The following is a 14,758-nucleotide window of genomic DNA, read 5'->3' as shown; positions in this document are numbered from 1 at the left end:
CCTTTGTTCAACATCCTGGTTTATTGCTTTTGAAGGAATTAAGGAATTCTCTAATTATGAGATGCCAGGCTACTAGCCCTTATATGCACACACTCTCTCTGATCTATACTACAGCAAACTAAACACAATCTTAAGAGAGCAGACGATAGCAGTGTTTTGTACTCATGTTGCTCTGCTTCTTCTGGACTATGCACCCACTGGAATATATTCCTTTACGTAGTTCTTTCTGGTCATGGGGACAGACAAGAGAGACTGCTGCTTTTGCAACTGCTGTAAAAGAAGGAAAAGGAACTTCTAGTTTAAAATGAAGCTGTTTAACAAAAAGAAACACAATTTTACTTTTAATTAAGTTAAATATATTTAATTTGAAGTTGCCTGTGAGCTGGAAGGAACACAGTTCCTCCATCAGTTCAGCCACTTCTTGGAAGTTAAAGACAAGAAATCACACGGCAGACAAACACTCACAAAGCACAGGCAGTGCTTATGAGAGAGATCTGGGAGACTAGGATTAACCAGGGCCTTCATCTTCCCTTCACTCCATCTGGTAACACCACTTCTGTCATAGCATACGGTCACAGGCACGACACTGCACTTCTAAATGAGCTCCAGTACTGATCAGCTGTCCGTCAGATCATCAATACAGGTGTCCCACATACGCCAACTTTTCTTGTGTCCAGTTACTATTCAAATCTACTGCCTTATTCAAAGTAAACTTCTGTAGACAGGAAGACAAGAGGGGCTTGTTTATTAAGAATAGTGAAAAGGCAAATGAGAAACTGACCCAAAGCAGAGGGTGAGGGGGATCGCTAAGAAGGGCAAGTAACAGACATTGGGTCTCACTCGATGTAGACATCACTTTCAATCCAGGAAACAACCAGCAGGTTTGTGGAGACACAACTGATCAAACGCATAGAGAAATAAACCAGATTAGCCAACAGCAATACCTACAGATAATTCTGGGTGGCTGAGTATCTCTCAGTAGATCCAGCTCTTACTTTGTAATGAGTACAGGTGAACATCCTGGTGCATGAAAACACTGGCACAAGTCCCCTGGCACTTCTGCTTTATGATGGGAATGGAGGAAGGATGGGTGACTAGATGGGACAAGTAAGGTGCGGCTTCTGCTCAGCCACACAAGCCCAGTATAGCCTTGGACAAAGTCATCCGATGCCAGCTTCTTAAGAGGCATTTCAAATGTCTGATTCCCACATCCCATACAGTGATGTGTATGCCACTGTGAGTGAAATCTTTGAGGATCTGTCTTTGTGCCTTAGCTGTAGTTATCTGTTTCTATCTTGGTATGACTGTGAGGCATCAAACACTGCAGCAATGAAGAAGGCACGTAGATACCTAGACCAGTACAGATGATCTCCGAGAACGATAACCTGAACAGTTTTTCCAGAGTTCTTCACCCATGACCATTTCCTTGCTCACCAGAAGGGTTTCTGCCTGTTTTTTTTTCTTTGATAAACTCCATATATTTTCCAGCCTAGCAGAACCTAACCAGGCTATTAAGGTGACTTTAAGAGTTATTACAATTACATCAGTCTTGCATCAGTCTGAGATGTGTCTGAGAGGTCTGGTTGCACTATAGAGTGCATTAGGCTCTAGTCACCAGCACAGAGAACTGCAATAGAGGAAGAATTCAGGTCTGCAACTCCAAGGCTACCTCGACAACACATAAGTGGAGGCTGTGCCAGGCATGAGGAAAAAAATGCCTATTCCTGCTAATAGCCCTTTAGCTATATCATATAATCTCAAGTACTTCTCTAGCCATCTAACTATCCTTTATCTCCAACAAAAAAACCCCCACTCTTTCCTATTTCTCTCTTTTATGTTTGAACCTAATATTTTCTCCAGGTATTTTTTTGTCATAATCCATTAACTCCATGTGCTTTGATCTTTCCATAGGGAATTTATTTTTCTCTATTCAAAGATCTTTTCTAGTGAACAGATATTTTCCCCAGCCCATAGCTTCTGTTCCCTTCACATGTCACAGCATGACCATTTTTTTTTCTTCTTCTCCTTTTAATTTTTAACATTTAAGAAATCAAATTTCAAATTAGAAGCAAGCCAGGAAAGTTTATTCCTGATGGAACAAGATGTGACCTCTGATGAAAAGAAATATAAAAGACAGACATTGTACACACACTGTGGGAGCAAATTCACTCCACAAAAGGTTTTGTGAGGCAGAGTAGTTACAGGAGAGTGAAGATAGTCAAAGATAGTCATAGTTAGTCATAGATCAAAGGTGAGGAAAAAGGCAGAAAAGAAAGAGCAAGGTAGAGATGGTTATGTATTACCCCAGTAACCCACTCTATGTGAGCCTTGCTGGAGCACATCATCTTTCCCTGTAGCAACATCATGCTATTACAACCTGTTGCTCCTCTATTTTGCTCACCACTTCGCTGGTACTTAAAATGGTATGAATCACCCAAGACCAGGCACACTTGCAGGGGTTACAAAGAGCCATTAAATAGCAGAAGGCACCACCCTGAAGCCACCTTTCCAGCCAGTGAGTAGAAGTTGTTGCAGGGTGGTTTATTTCCTAATACTTTGAGAGCAGAAACATTCAGGAGAGGGCAGAAGTCTTAACTTCTTTTAAAACATCAGGATCTGGAGCACTGTGATGGAGACACAATCCCACACTAACTCAATTCTGTGAGACAAATTTGCAGGACATAAGCAAAGGGACATTCATTAAAGCTGTGGGATAATCAGAAGCGTGTAAGAGAACTACAATTTTTACTCATTTATGCTACTCAATTTAAACCAGGATGTTCTCTCTTAATTCCCATTAACACTTCCCAATTCTGAAGGGGGAAAAAAAAAATCCATAAAATATATACAGTGGCTATACTTGTCTAAGTTTTTCAACAAGATTTTAATTTTTCTTTGGTCTGTTAATGTTTATATTGTGTAAATCTGTGCAGTGCTGAGTTTGCCAGTACTGCTGTCTTTAAGACACAGAAGGGTATTTTGATTGGTTTTAGCCTATTAAAACCATTATCCTTGGTTCAATCACTTGAACTTTCAAATCACTGCCTGCTTGCCTGATCCATGTTGTTGCTCTGGCCTGGTGTACCACATGTAAGACACCCAGGACCTAGGGGCCATTTACACATTTCTCTTGATTTCAGCCAATTGTGTATGGCTGATAGAGGACTACTGCTATATTCCAACAGTCAGTTTGCTTTATTTACATGTATATTATAGACTGGGGATGAGGAATGAGAAAGATGCTGGATGCATCCTTTTTTACCTAGTATGGTATTACACAGTCCATACTTCAGCTTTTATGAACAGGGCTAGTTCCTGTACAGTCAATAGCCACACACTGTTCCTCTAAGAAATGTATTCTCTACTTCTCTGATGCTTAGACAGGTGACTTAAAATAGTTGTTACTGGTTTTTTGTCATTAAACTTGCTATGAAGGATACCTCCACATAGAGAAGATAAACACCAACACCACATCCTGTGTAAAGCAAAGAACTACTGGGAAGAATTGAGTACTCTTCAAAGCCAGATTGCCTGAACTGGGACAAGAGCCACCTCAGTGGACTGGAGATGAAGCCCCAGAAGTGAGAGGCTGAATTCCAACACTTTGTCAGACAACTTCTCCCTTTTAGATAGTCTCTCCCTCTTAGATAGTCTGAAAAATAAACAAATCAAATTGCCTAGCCCAAAACCGCCCATTTAATGCACACATACGCAAAACCCACCAGCCTCTCGGGACTGTATTTCTAAAGACAGAGCAAAACACTGAGTTGTCAAATAGAATATGCTTTGCATTGTAGTGCTTATATGCAGAATAGCTCTTGCACAGCATCATGGAAGCATGTAAATTGGGCATTCTCTATGCACATTTGCAGAAAGCAGCTGTCATTAAAAACATTGACAATTTGAACAGAATATGCATGCTTCTAGGCAGAGGTGTTGTTTCCTGTGCTGAATATGTTCTCACCTAGAAACCTCACACTTCTCATGGAGTATTAACATCTTCTCTCACAGTCTTTGTAAGGTCAACTTACTTGTCTTTTTGATCTCAGAGTAATGCATCCTGAGCATTTATCTGAAAATGCCCAAGAGCAAGTTCCATATAAAATCTATGTTTTACTTGGAAATAGAAAATACACTACATTCTGGAAAAGTAAAGGCTTCTCAAGAAAAACCCTATTTTGGTTATAGCAGTAACTAAAAAGAATTCTCAGTTCCAAACACCCCCCATTACTTGGGCAGAGATCTAGTAATTAAAGATAACTAAACAAAGTCCTTGGGTCTTTGTCTTTTTCTTTTTAAAGGAAAGGAGAGCCAACTACACTATCTTCCCTTTGGTTCCACTTTGAAGACAGGAGGACAGAGACAGCACTAATTTTCTTCTCTGTGCAATAGTGAGGCAGTGTGATGTAGCATCCCAGTCTATCCTTGTGTCCTCTTCATTCAGTCTCTCTGTAAAAAGCAAGCTGAAGCAATCTCTTCCATCCCAAATTCCTCACATATTCTAAATGAGTTTCCTTCTGACCCTCAGCCTACAACCAGTCTTCTCTGTTATGAGAGAATGAAGCCAAGTTTGCCTAGTTTATTCTCTCAAAGAGACAGTGAAGATGAACAAATGCAAATTATTCTACTCTGATCAGATTAAAGAAAATTGTAGCTCAGAGCAGAGGGACTCCCTTTGTTTATGTGAAGACACAAGGGAGTTACTGCAATCCTGTCTCCTGTCACCACTAACAGCCCTGTTTGGGATGGTTCTGCTACTAGAGCCCCAAAAAACATGCTGCATCCAATACAGATTGAAAGGAAGGCTATTTCCATGGGAAGTTAGGCTACGGGCTCTCTGTCATTTGGAGCTGTAGTTGATGTTTGCTGGTTGGTGAATCTATCCTCAGTCTGTAATCAAGCCACCACAGGAAGGCACAAGTCTCAAACACAGGCAGAGAAGTCACATTCACCACTGGGAAGTGACAGGGAAAGGCAGACTTCAAGATAGACCATCTGCAGGTTAACAAGGGACCACAGTGAGAACAACAGAAACTGGATTCAGCACATGAGTCACTGCTGAAGACACAACCCTCTGGAGCCTGTGATGTGACTGTGCTGTCAGGAGACAACACTGGCTCTGTGCAGCAGGCTGCAAGCATCAACACCTGTACTTGTCTCCTCTTCCCCACACACTCACCAAGTTGCTATCCCCTATCTGTTGCTCACAATACTTCACGACCGCCCTTCAAATAGAAGGAGTTTCTCATTTTTTATCCTAAATCCTAGATGACAATTTTTTTAAGATATGAAGAAATCTTTATCAAGTACCTTCCTTTGCTACCTACATGCATAATCATAGAATCATAGAACAGTTTGGGTTGGAAGGGACCTTCAAGGGTCATCTAGTCCAATACCCTGCAACAAGCAGGTACATCTTGAACTAGATGTGGTTCAACCCAGAACCACGTCCAGCCTGGCCTTGAATGTCTCCAGGGATGGTTTATCCACCACCTCTCTGGGCAACCTGTGCCAGGGTTTTACCACCTTCGCTGAGAGAAATTTCTTCCTCACATCCAGCCTGAATCTCCCCTCTTTTAGTTTAAAACCATCACCCCTCATCCTATCGCAACAGGCCCTGCTAAAAAGTCTCTTGACATCTTTCTTATAGGCCTCTTTTAAGAACTGAAAGGCTGTAATAAAGTCTTCCCTGAGTCTTCTCCTCTCCAGGCTGAACAACCCCAACTCTCTCAGCCTTTCTTCATAAGCAACCTGCACAATCAGTTTCATCAAAGTTTATAGAAATAAACATAAGCCTTTGAGAAAAATCCTTTCAGCTAGGGGAGTTTTGCAAATGGTTGTATATGTCCAAACACTGAAGCACAACTACTTTGGTGCAGGTTGGGGGAAGAGCTATCTTCACTGTGAACCAGACCCAGTGCTACAGACAGGTACAAGCAATGCTGGAAGAAATCCAGAGACAAGCACCACAGAATCATAGAATCGTTAGGGTTAGACCAAACTAAAAGAAGAAAAGAAAAAAGGTGGTGTTTTAAATTAAATTAATACTTGGCTAGTCACTGGTTAAGTTTTGTTAAATGTTTTACAATATTTGGGGTTTTTTTAGGTTCACACAACGTATGTAATGCTTAATTCACTGGGAGTTACCTTCTGAACTATGTTTTCTACTTTTTTTCATGTTTTCATTCACGTTATTCAATGCTACTGCATCATTGCAGAGTGGAAGTGCCTTGAACAGAACAATTTAGCTCTGATCTGAGCGATCTAGAGCCAGTAGTTGTGTTGCCTCTGTGGATTTTGGATTCAACTTCCTAAACAGATATGACCTCTCAGACTCCTTTTCTCTTTGCTGGGTAGGACTTACTCTTCTAAGAGACTTCAGTACTAGCAACTGTTCAGTTCAATCACGCTGAAGGATTTGGAGTTCTTTTACTTGATACAAGAACTATAGATTCCTCCAAGATCACAGCAAGTTACTCAGAAATCCTGGTACCTCTTATTCACTGGCAGTGCATGGGAATGAGGGTATTTCCAAGAGAGGAACTCTGCTCTTCTCTCTGGGTACAGTGCTCCCCTGCCCAAGGTGCAGGCTCCCTCTCTATTCATCCATACACACTGATTTCTTAAGCTCTTTCCTTCATCCAAATACAGAGAGCATTCAATTCTGTAATTGTTATGTTTTACTCTAAGCAAAAACACCTTCTTTCTGCTCATGGAAAGGCTGGGAGAGGGGGCTCAGAGCAGAAAATGGGCTTTAATTCTAAACCTGTGGTGGTGAAGGAGATCCTCAGCAAACGGCTATCTGGAAGTCAGCAACAAGAAAAATACCAACTTGCATAGTTCAGAACTGGCTTTGCCAGGTGGGGGTTAAACAAGAAAAGTACCTGTCAGCTGTAATTTCTGCTGGGAGATCATTCTACTACTAAAACATTTCAGTCTCTGCAAAGAACTTAACATCAAATCCACTCATTTGCCCCTAGAGGTAACTGCATAAAACTGATTGTCACAACAAAGGCAATGAACATGCTAATGCAAGGGTCTTTACTGTAACATTGCTGCTGTAGCCACGCATCAGTTATGAAGATGAAATACAAAAGACCATGTTACTTGACATATACGAAGCAATTGAGAACTGACATGAAAAATGTGCAGATCAGTGTCAACATGCCAGGTCACATGGGGCATATTCTGCCTTTCCATTCCCTTCGCCTAGTCTCCTTAAAATGCTCAATGCAAAGAGAAAAGCATCAAAGTGTTAAGTGACTGGAAATATTTCTGTATTTAAATCATCTAGTAAACAAAGTTGCTGAAAAATGTCATAGTGTGAACTTCATGTATGTGTGGGAGACAGTATCACAGCTGTCAGGGAATGACTGTACAGCTCCTTGCTGGAAAGAAGTAGTCAAACATTTCAGAAGCAGACTTTTATAGCCTGGTGGGATCTCTGCTAAACACTTGGGATACCCAGACTGTCGACTGCTTCCAGGAAGATATCTGCTGATTCATCCTGGCAGTACCCGCTCTCAAGCTGAGCTCTCCCCAGATCCCAATCAGCAGAAAGGCTCTCAACCGCAGCACTGACACCAGCTCAGAGAATTCTGCCTCGAGATTCTCTGGTAAGCTGATGGGCTACAAGTCATCATCAAATCTCAGTCAGCTTTTGAAGAAGGAAGCAACCCAATCCCCAAAGCCTTCTGGAAGGACTGTTTTGTCACTCAGTGCACTTGTGATGGTAAATAAAGCAAGCTGTATGTGCATACAACTGTCCTCTGTAAATAGGAGTACTTGGCCAGAACCAGTCCTAGCAAATCAGGCCTGCAGCATCCACCACTCTCACCCTATGCAGGGATGCAAGGCCAGTTTTGTTTATTGGTGCTCAATCTGATGCCTATTTAGGAATCTTTGCATTTTTACCAACAGGCAAGCCCAGTTATCTTATGGTAACTGCTTTGTAAGATTTGATCCCACTCAGGATGTTTGGCAGCACAAAGTGCCATACCAGTCAGTGATGGCACAAAGTGCTCTATGTGTTTGAGGGTAGATGGCACCTTTGTTTTTGCTGCTGTTGATTAAAGCTTTTTGTTTCTTTCCTTCCTTTCCGCTTTCCCCGTATGAATTGTCACCATGGGTGACAACTGTTGTGTGCAGCTATTCTCCCTGTGCACACACTGGAAATGGATACTGGTAGTGGCACATGAAGGAAAGAGAAGGAGGAACCATTCTTTATCAGAGCTATTGGCAAACCTAGCTGGACTTCAGAAAGCTTTCCCACAGACCAACCTAAAGAGTGTGTGTGTGTATGAGAAAGAGAGAGCGAGAGGAAAAGATTTTTATCTTTTATAACCAGTGTTCAGGATCACTGAGAGCAATAAGAAATGTCCAGTCTTAAAATTCCCTTCTAAACTCCAAAATAACATACAAGACACTATCCTATGCGATAACCTGTGCCAACAGCTGGTGGATAACAGCAGATCAGGTTTATGCTTTCAAGCAGCAGTGTGCTTTGCCTTACTGCAGCACACTGTAATTAAGGCCCTGAGTAGGGCCAGATTCACTAGCATGATAAAGAGGAGCTATTTTTGTATGTGAATTCAAATGAACAAATGTAATTTCTAACCATTAACCTCCTGAAGCAGATAACAAGTGGGTTTAGGGATAATTAATGATTTTAATAGTTTCTAGGAAAGCTTTACCAGGACCCATATACTTCTGAAATGGTGGCACATTGCCTGACTTGGGCCCTCGGTCTCTAAAAGGGCAACTAGTGCATTACAATATCCCCCCACCTCCCAGAGCCAGCACCCCTGCCTTTATGTCATGCAGAGATGATGCTGAGAAGCCTATGGAGCAAATTTCCAAGTGCTTTCCTTCCCAGATCCACACTGTCAATTATACACGCAAGAGCATTTCAGTAGAGCTGAGTACTTTGGGTGCATTTCTCACTTGGAAGGTTCAGAGATTGATTCCAACAAGAACTGCAGTTTACAAGGCTCACTGGCAAAGCTCACTCCTCACCTTTTCTCCAGTGGTACATGAAATCTAGACTGGGGAAGGAGATGTGGAGGGATAGGGAAAGTGCTGGGCTAAGGATTTGTCCTGCTTCTGAAGCCCAAAACCAAAAGGTACCTGCTACCAGCATGGATATAAGGAGCACTGTCTGATGAGCATGCCCATACCCATAGAGCTTTACTCTATGTCTCTCCACAGACGAAGGATCCACCTCCACAGCAATCCCTGAAGCAACACAGTCCTTGGTGCTAATTCAGCAGCCACCATCTTGCTAGATAAACCAGGGATTAAACCCACCATTTCCAGAAGCCACAAACTTGGCTGCAAAAGCTCAGCTCTGTAGCAGTGGGTCACAACTCAAGTCTTAGCATACCACTCCTTGGTAATCTTGCCTACTACCAGCAACTCCTATCTCCTCTGGTCTGCTGCATGCAACAGTGAGACTTGCTTTTTCATTTTCCAATTAAGATTTTTAAAGTTAAATGTATAAATTCCCATCTGGATCTAGTGTGAGCATCTTAAGAGAAAATCAGCATTTATCCAGAATCAGGCACTAACGACAGTTCAGAGCAACACTTATCAACGTGTATTTCCTCCCTCCAACTCTTCTAGACCATGTAAGGAGTTTTATAAACTCTGTGAACACTTCCTTTCCTACTTGGACTCCAGCATCAGGACACCATTCAATGAAGTAGGACAAATCACAGCCTCTGGTATATTCCCACTGCCCATCAGTTCTGCTTCTAGCTCCAGCTTCTTGCAAAGGCTGTCTCAATTCTGCATGGTATTGACATGTTTCATAATAATAAAAACTCCAGTGAAGTTCACCGCACTGACTCCTCACAAGCTGTCAACAATCTGGTACTTACAGAACACAAGCAAACTACAGTCCTGATGTACACTCGGTGACAGCACTTGATTCAAATACATTTACCAGTTTACATTTAGAGAGCACTGCGATAAGTGAGAATGTACTTTAAAAACCAACCAAACAAAACACAATTCCTGAAACGATGTGGATTTTTATCTTCTAAAAGGTCATCATGGGAGAATTTCTATTTTCAAGAATAAAGTCCTCTTTGAACCCTGTGATACTGAGTCCAACAGGTGTAAGTTAACACCTGAGGAATTAAATTTCTTTCTAATTTACTCTGAAATAGAAATACTTCCTTTTTTTTTGTTCCTGCATATTCTTCATTAAGTTTTGCCTCTGAAGAGATCAGGGAACTTGGTCAGGTAATTCAGATCATTCGGTCAGGAACTTACTTCACCCAGTACAGAAACTACAATGTAATTGCAACTGACAAAAATACTTACTCGCAAATGTATAGACCCATCTATTTCAGTGAGTTACTTTCTACACAGAAAAACATAAGGTTGTCATAACTGAGCAGTTAAAAAAACAACCCACCTTGCAATCATTTGGTGGTTGTTCAGTGGATAATGGAAAAGAATTTAGGGGGCTCAAGTACATGCATGAGGGGAAAAAAGGGACTGCATCATTAAAAAACACCAGTCTAGTTAATTGCGAGTAATGGCTATGAATAATGACAGTAGACTACTGAATGATGTAGGTGAGAGGATATTCTCTTAAGTCATAATTGCTTAAAATGAGCAGTTCAGTCCATTTGACCTCATTTAGGACAGTCTGTACTGCCCCTTCCAAGGCACCATAAATGTCTGGCTAAAGCTGCCAGTGAGAATCATCCATGTGTTCTGCATCCTGTAAATGGTGGCAGAAGGGCAGCAGCAGGAGAGGGAGAACAGGTTTAATACATTGGTCTCCTTTCCTCAAACATGCCTGTCCACACACAGGCACGCAAACATGGGTTTCCCTGGTGCTCTACAACTAAGTACTGATTTTTCAGGAAAGCATTAATTATGTAAATAGCATCTAAAAAGGAGAAATGCTCCTCTGGCAGACCAAGTCACCTTCCACTGCAGCCACTGCAGGTGTCCTGTAAGTCACTCCACAGCTGGAACTATCTGTGCAAAATGCCTGGAAGTTAACAGGAACAAGTTATGGCTGACACATACCAGAATGAATAAGCACTAAGTCACAAAGAATGAGACCACTAAATTAAATATATTTGGGTTCCATCTACTTCATATTAGCCTGTTTTGAAGAATGTTTATCATGACACATATTCACGTGTCTGTACTTGGCACATATAATTCCCAGTTGCTCACATTCTGGGATTTTCTTAGCTGAGGTCCTCCAGACACCATTCAGTTTGATCTCTACATTTTCAAACGCTCATCACCCAAATATCCAAAAGATTTATGACCTACTTGGACACCCTTATTTCAAATGACAAGTGTATCAGAAATAACAATGTGAATGGAAAGCATTTAATGTAAACTCAAAGTATTTATTTTTAATGCAATACATGGAGAAGAATCTTTGTGGCATCATCTCTGTATGATGCAGCTGGCCACCAGGTGTAAAACCTGGAGAGCTCCAGTGGACTCAAATCTTCCTGCTACCATGGATTTCCAAAGCTCTTTGGAATACATGTGCTCTTACCAGCATGGAATAGCTGCATCATTTAGAACATTTACCCCTCCATTTCATGCTGGTTATACTTCCCTAGGACATGCACTGGCTCTATGGATTTTCCTAAGCTACTATAAGCAGTGGATCAGGACTGCATAGAGAGCTGTACTAAATCAGTTTGTCTTTGCTGTTCAGTACAAGAGAAGGGCAGGGTAGGGAGATTCTGCAGAGTATCATAAAATTATGCCAGCAAAAGGAGGGCTAAGTACTGCTCTACTAACAGCAGGAGGCCACAGCTATGCCGCTCTTCTCAGAGAAACTGAATAGACATTCAACCAGAACAGCGTCATTACAACTGGTGCAACCACTTCAATCCCATTCTGCCCCTCCAGGATGTACTCCTCACTGCTCGGATGTACTCCTTGCTGCTCTAAAACAGGCGGAAGGATTGGGTTTTTTTAGGAAGGTCTAACTGCCACCCAAGGAATGAGATAGAGCAAGGCAATTCTGCCCCAGGGAGAGCCAGGTGCTTTGCTTTGCTGCTTGTCTCACAAAACTTGTACCCTGCAATAGAGCACATTTGTATTGGATTAATGTAATCAAAGGCACCCTGCTGTCTGGTCACTGACCTGTCTGTAAACAACAGATGACATGATGCCATGAGCTTCTATTATATATAATTACCTATTGAGATGTGACCATTGTAAAAGAAACAAAACCATATACCTCACCTGCTGCTGTTAGTCTATTTTCCAGAGATGAACAAAGCCTGTAAGTGCCTCAGCTTTGAGCACCATTTTCTTCTCATCTCCCTTCACTGCTCCTCATATGCTCCAAATAAGTTTGTGTGCTCTCCCTTACAGCTGGAACAATCGTAGAATCATAGATTAGTTGGGGTTGGAAGGGACCTTTAAAGGTCATCTACTCCAACCCCCTGCAATGAGCAGGGATGTCTTCAACTAGATCAGGTTGCTCAGAATCACATCCAGCCTGGCCTCAAGTGTCTCCATCTTCCCAGCTGCACTGGCATGGCCCAACCCTTCTCTATTCTTCCATTATATCCCTCTTATACCCTCCTCCTTTCATTCAGTGTTCTTCTGGCACAGCTTCCTTTGCTCTGCCTGAAGCAATGTAAAAGATGTCTGTTACATGAACGTATCTCATCTGCCCTGGATTTTACTCACTGATAGAGACCACAGGGACAGATTCCCACCTGATGTAAATCAGTGTAGGTTTGATATGCAATCATGAATCACAGAGAAGGTGGTGAATAAGGAACACTGTTCTCTGATTCCCAGTACAAGAGTACAGTGAGACAGAACCTGCTATCTGCCAGCTCAAATCCAACAGGAAGCGGCTTTCACAGCCTCCATGGTCCAGCTGTGGAGCTCCTTGCCACAGGACACTGCAAATGGAGCAACAGGACACCTTCCTGAAAAAACAACATTGGGAGTCATGAAATACAAAGAACTCTCCTCAGATTTAGACACTCCCTGAGCCTTAAATCCCTGGAAACTAGAAAAGTATTCTGGCAATACCACTGCATACCCACTGTGTCCTTGTACTCTTCCCTGAGCACTCCCTGCAAGCTGCTCTAGGGGACAGCACACCAGGATAGATGGAGCTGCCATTTGACCCAGTGAAGGAGTTCTTTATTGACTAGTTCACACCAGCTCAAGACACAGCATTGTGTCTCATGTGCATGTCTGTGTACACACAAGAGTCCATGTTTGCAGTACTCTACAGCAGAAGTAACCTCTACAGAGCAGCTGGTGCTCTCTAGCCAATAGCTCTTGTAGTCCAGTGAACTACAGCTGTAGCTGCTGCTAAAAGTCAGTAGCTAATACACATTTATCTCTGGTGCTCATCAGTAACTCAGAAGCTACTGGGACATGATATTCATGCAGATGTTGAAAAAGAAGTTTTCATTACAATAGCTGGCAATGAGACAGAAGCCAACTGACAAGCTGCTTATTTGTCTTGGCTTTGTTTCCATTATCAGACTGAAAGTCTATATTGCCAAAACAGACAAAAACCGTCTTCCCTTTTGCTTCTGATTTTTGTCAGAAGTCTGATGCAAGTTCCCTGCAGAAGAAGTATGAATGACTTACACTAGCATCACCTTTTCTGCTTTATTTACAAATGCTCTCATGAGCACCTATGTACACCAAGACTGAAATATCCACAGGTTAATTTAAACATTATCTGAGGTACTGTTTTGTATCTGAACTGCTCAGATTGTGTAATACTGCAGCAGCAAACTCTCCTATTAATCACTGAAGAACAGCTCACATACAAATAAAAGTATTTGATGTCATCATCTGGCTCTTGATAGCAACACAACTAGGCAACAGAAGCTTACAGTGAACTGGCTTTTGCTAGATGGAGTTCAGTGTTTACATGAGGAATCTTCTTTTAGATAACAATTTTTTTCATTTCCGAAGAGTTCCTTCCTTGGGAAACATTTTAGCAAAAATGGATAAAAGCTTATTGCCCAAGATGTTATATAGGAAGTAGCATTAAAGCAAAAAGCCAACATTTCAGAATATGTGATCGTGGGCTCTGTTTTCGAACCCCCTCATGAAGACAAACAGTTGGTTACTGGAAATATTTTTGAAGTCATTTCATTGTAGATTGCCAGGACTGTTTCCACTCCTCATCTTGTCTGAATTAGCTAAGCTGCGTTTCTTCCAAGACCACCCAATACCAGCAGGTATTTGTTCCCACACACCACAGGGGAATGCCTGGTTTAGACATCTTCCTGGCTCTCCCTTAGGAATCACTGAGAACAAGCAGCCAATTGAGACACTAGTAAAATGATGCATTTAGTGACCTGGATTCTTTTGTGAATGAACAGGGGGACGACCAGTTCCTACTTACCTCCACACACTTCTGGTTTCAGAATGTCTTTGGGGGTTTCATCACTGCCTAGCAGAGAACATTAATGCTGTCATTAGTGCTGAATGTAAAGACTTGGGAGAGATATTTGAAGAGATGCAAACAAGAAGGAGCAGACTATTATCAAGCACTGCTGATAGGAAGCCATTGGCACTGGAGATGGTGAGGCTGAATGGATCAGACAGCTAGTATTTGAGAGAGAACATTGCATTAAACTGTGAAAATAAACAGCTGTGTATCAGCAGCACGGAGTGACTCAGGCTATCGAACAATCCTGACTCGAACCTGTTGAGGATCCTGGCCCAGCATTTCCTATTGAGTATTAATCCGAGTTAGAAACGTGTCAGTAATCCC

At 41.9% G+C, this 14,758-nt stretch overlaps 1 protein-coding gene across 1 annotated transcript in view; it reads right to left on the bottom strand.

Annotated features, from left to right (window-relative positions):
• LOC115611773 (vesicle-associated membrane protein 2-like) overlaps window positions 1–14,758 on the bottom strand; it is a 51,077-nt gene that overhangs the window by 35,612 nt on the left and 707 nt on the right. The window lies entirely within an intron of this gene.

This window comes from Strigops habroptila, chromosome 8, assembly GCF_004027225.2.
Source record: "Strigops habroptila isolate Jane chromosome 8, bStrHab1.2.pri, whole genome shotgun sequence".
NCBI classification, from domain to species: domain Eukaryota; kingdom Metazoa; phylum Chordata; class Aves; order Psittaciformes; family Psittacidae; genus Strigops; species Strigops habroptila.
This window is presented reverse-complemented; position numbering and strand designations above follow the sequence as displayed.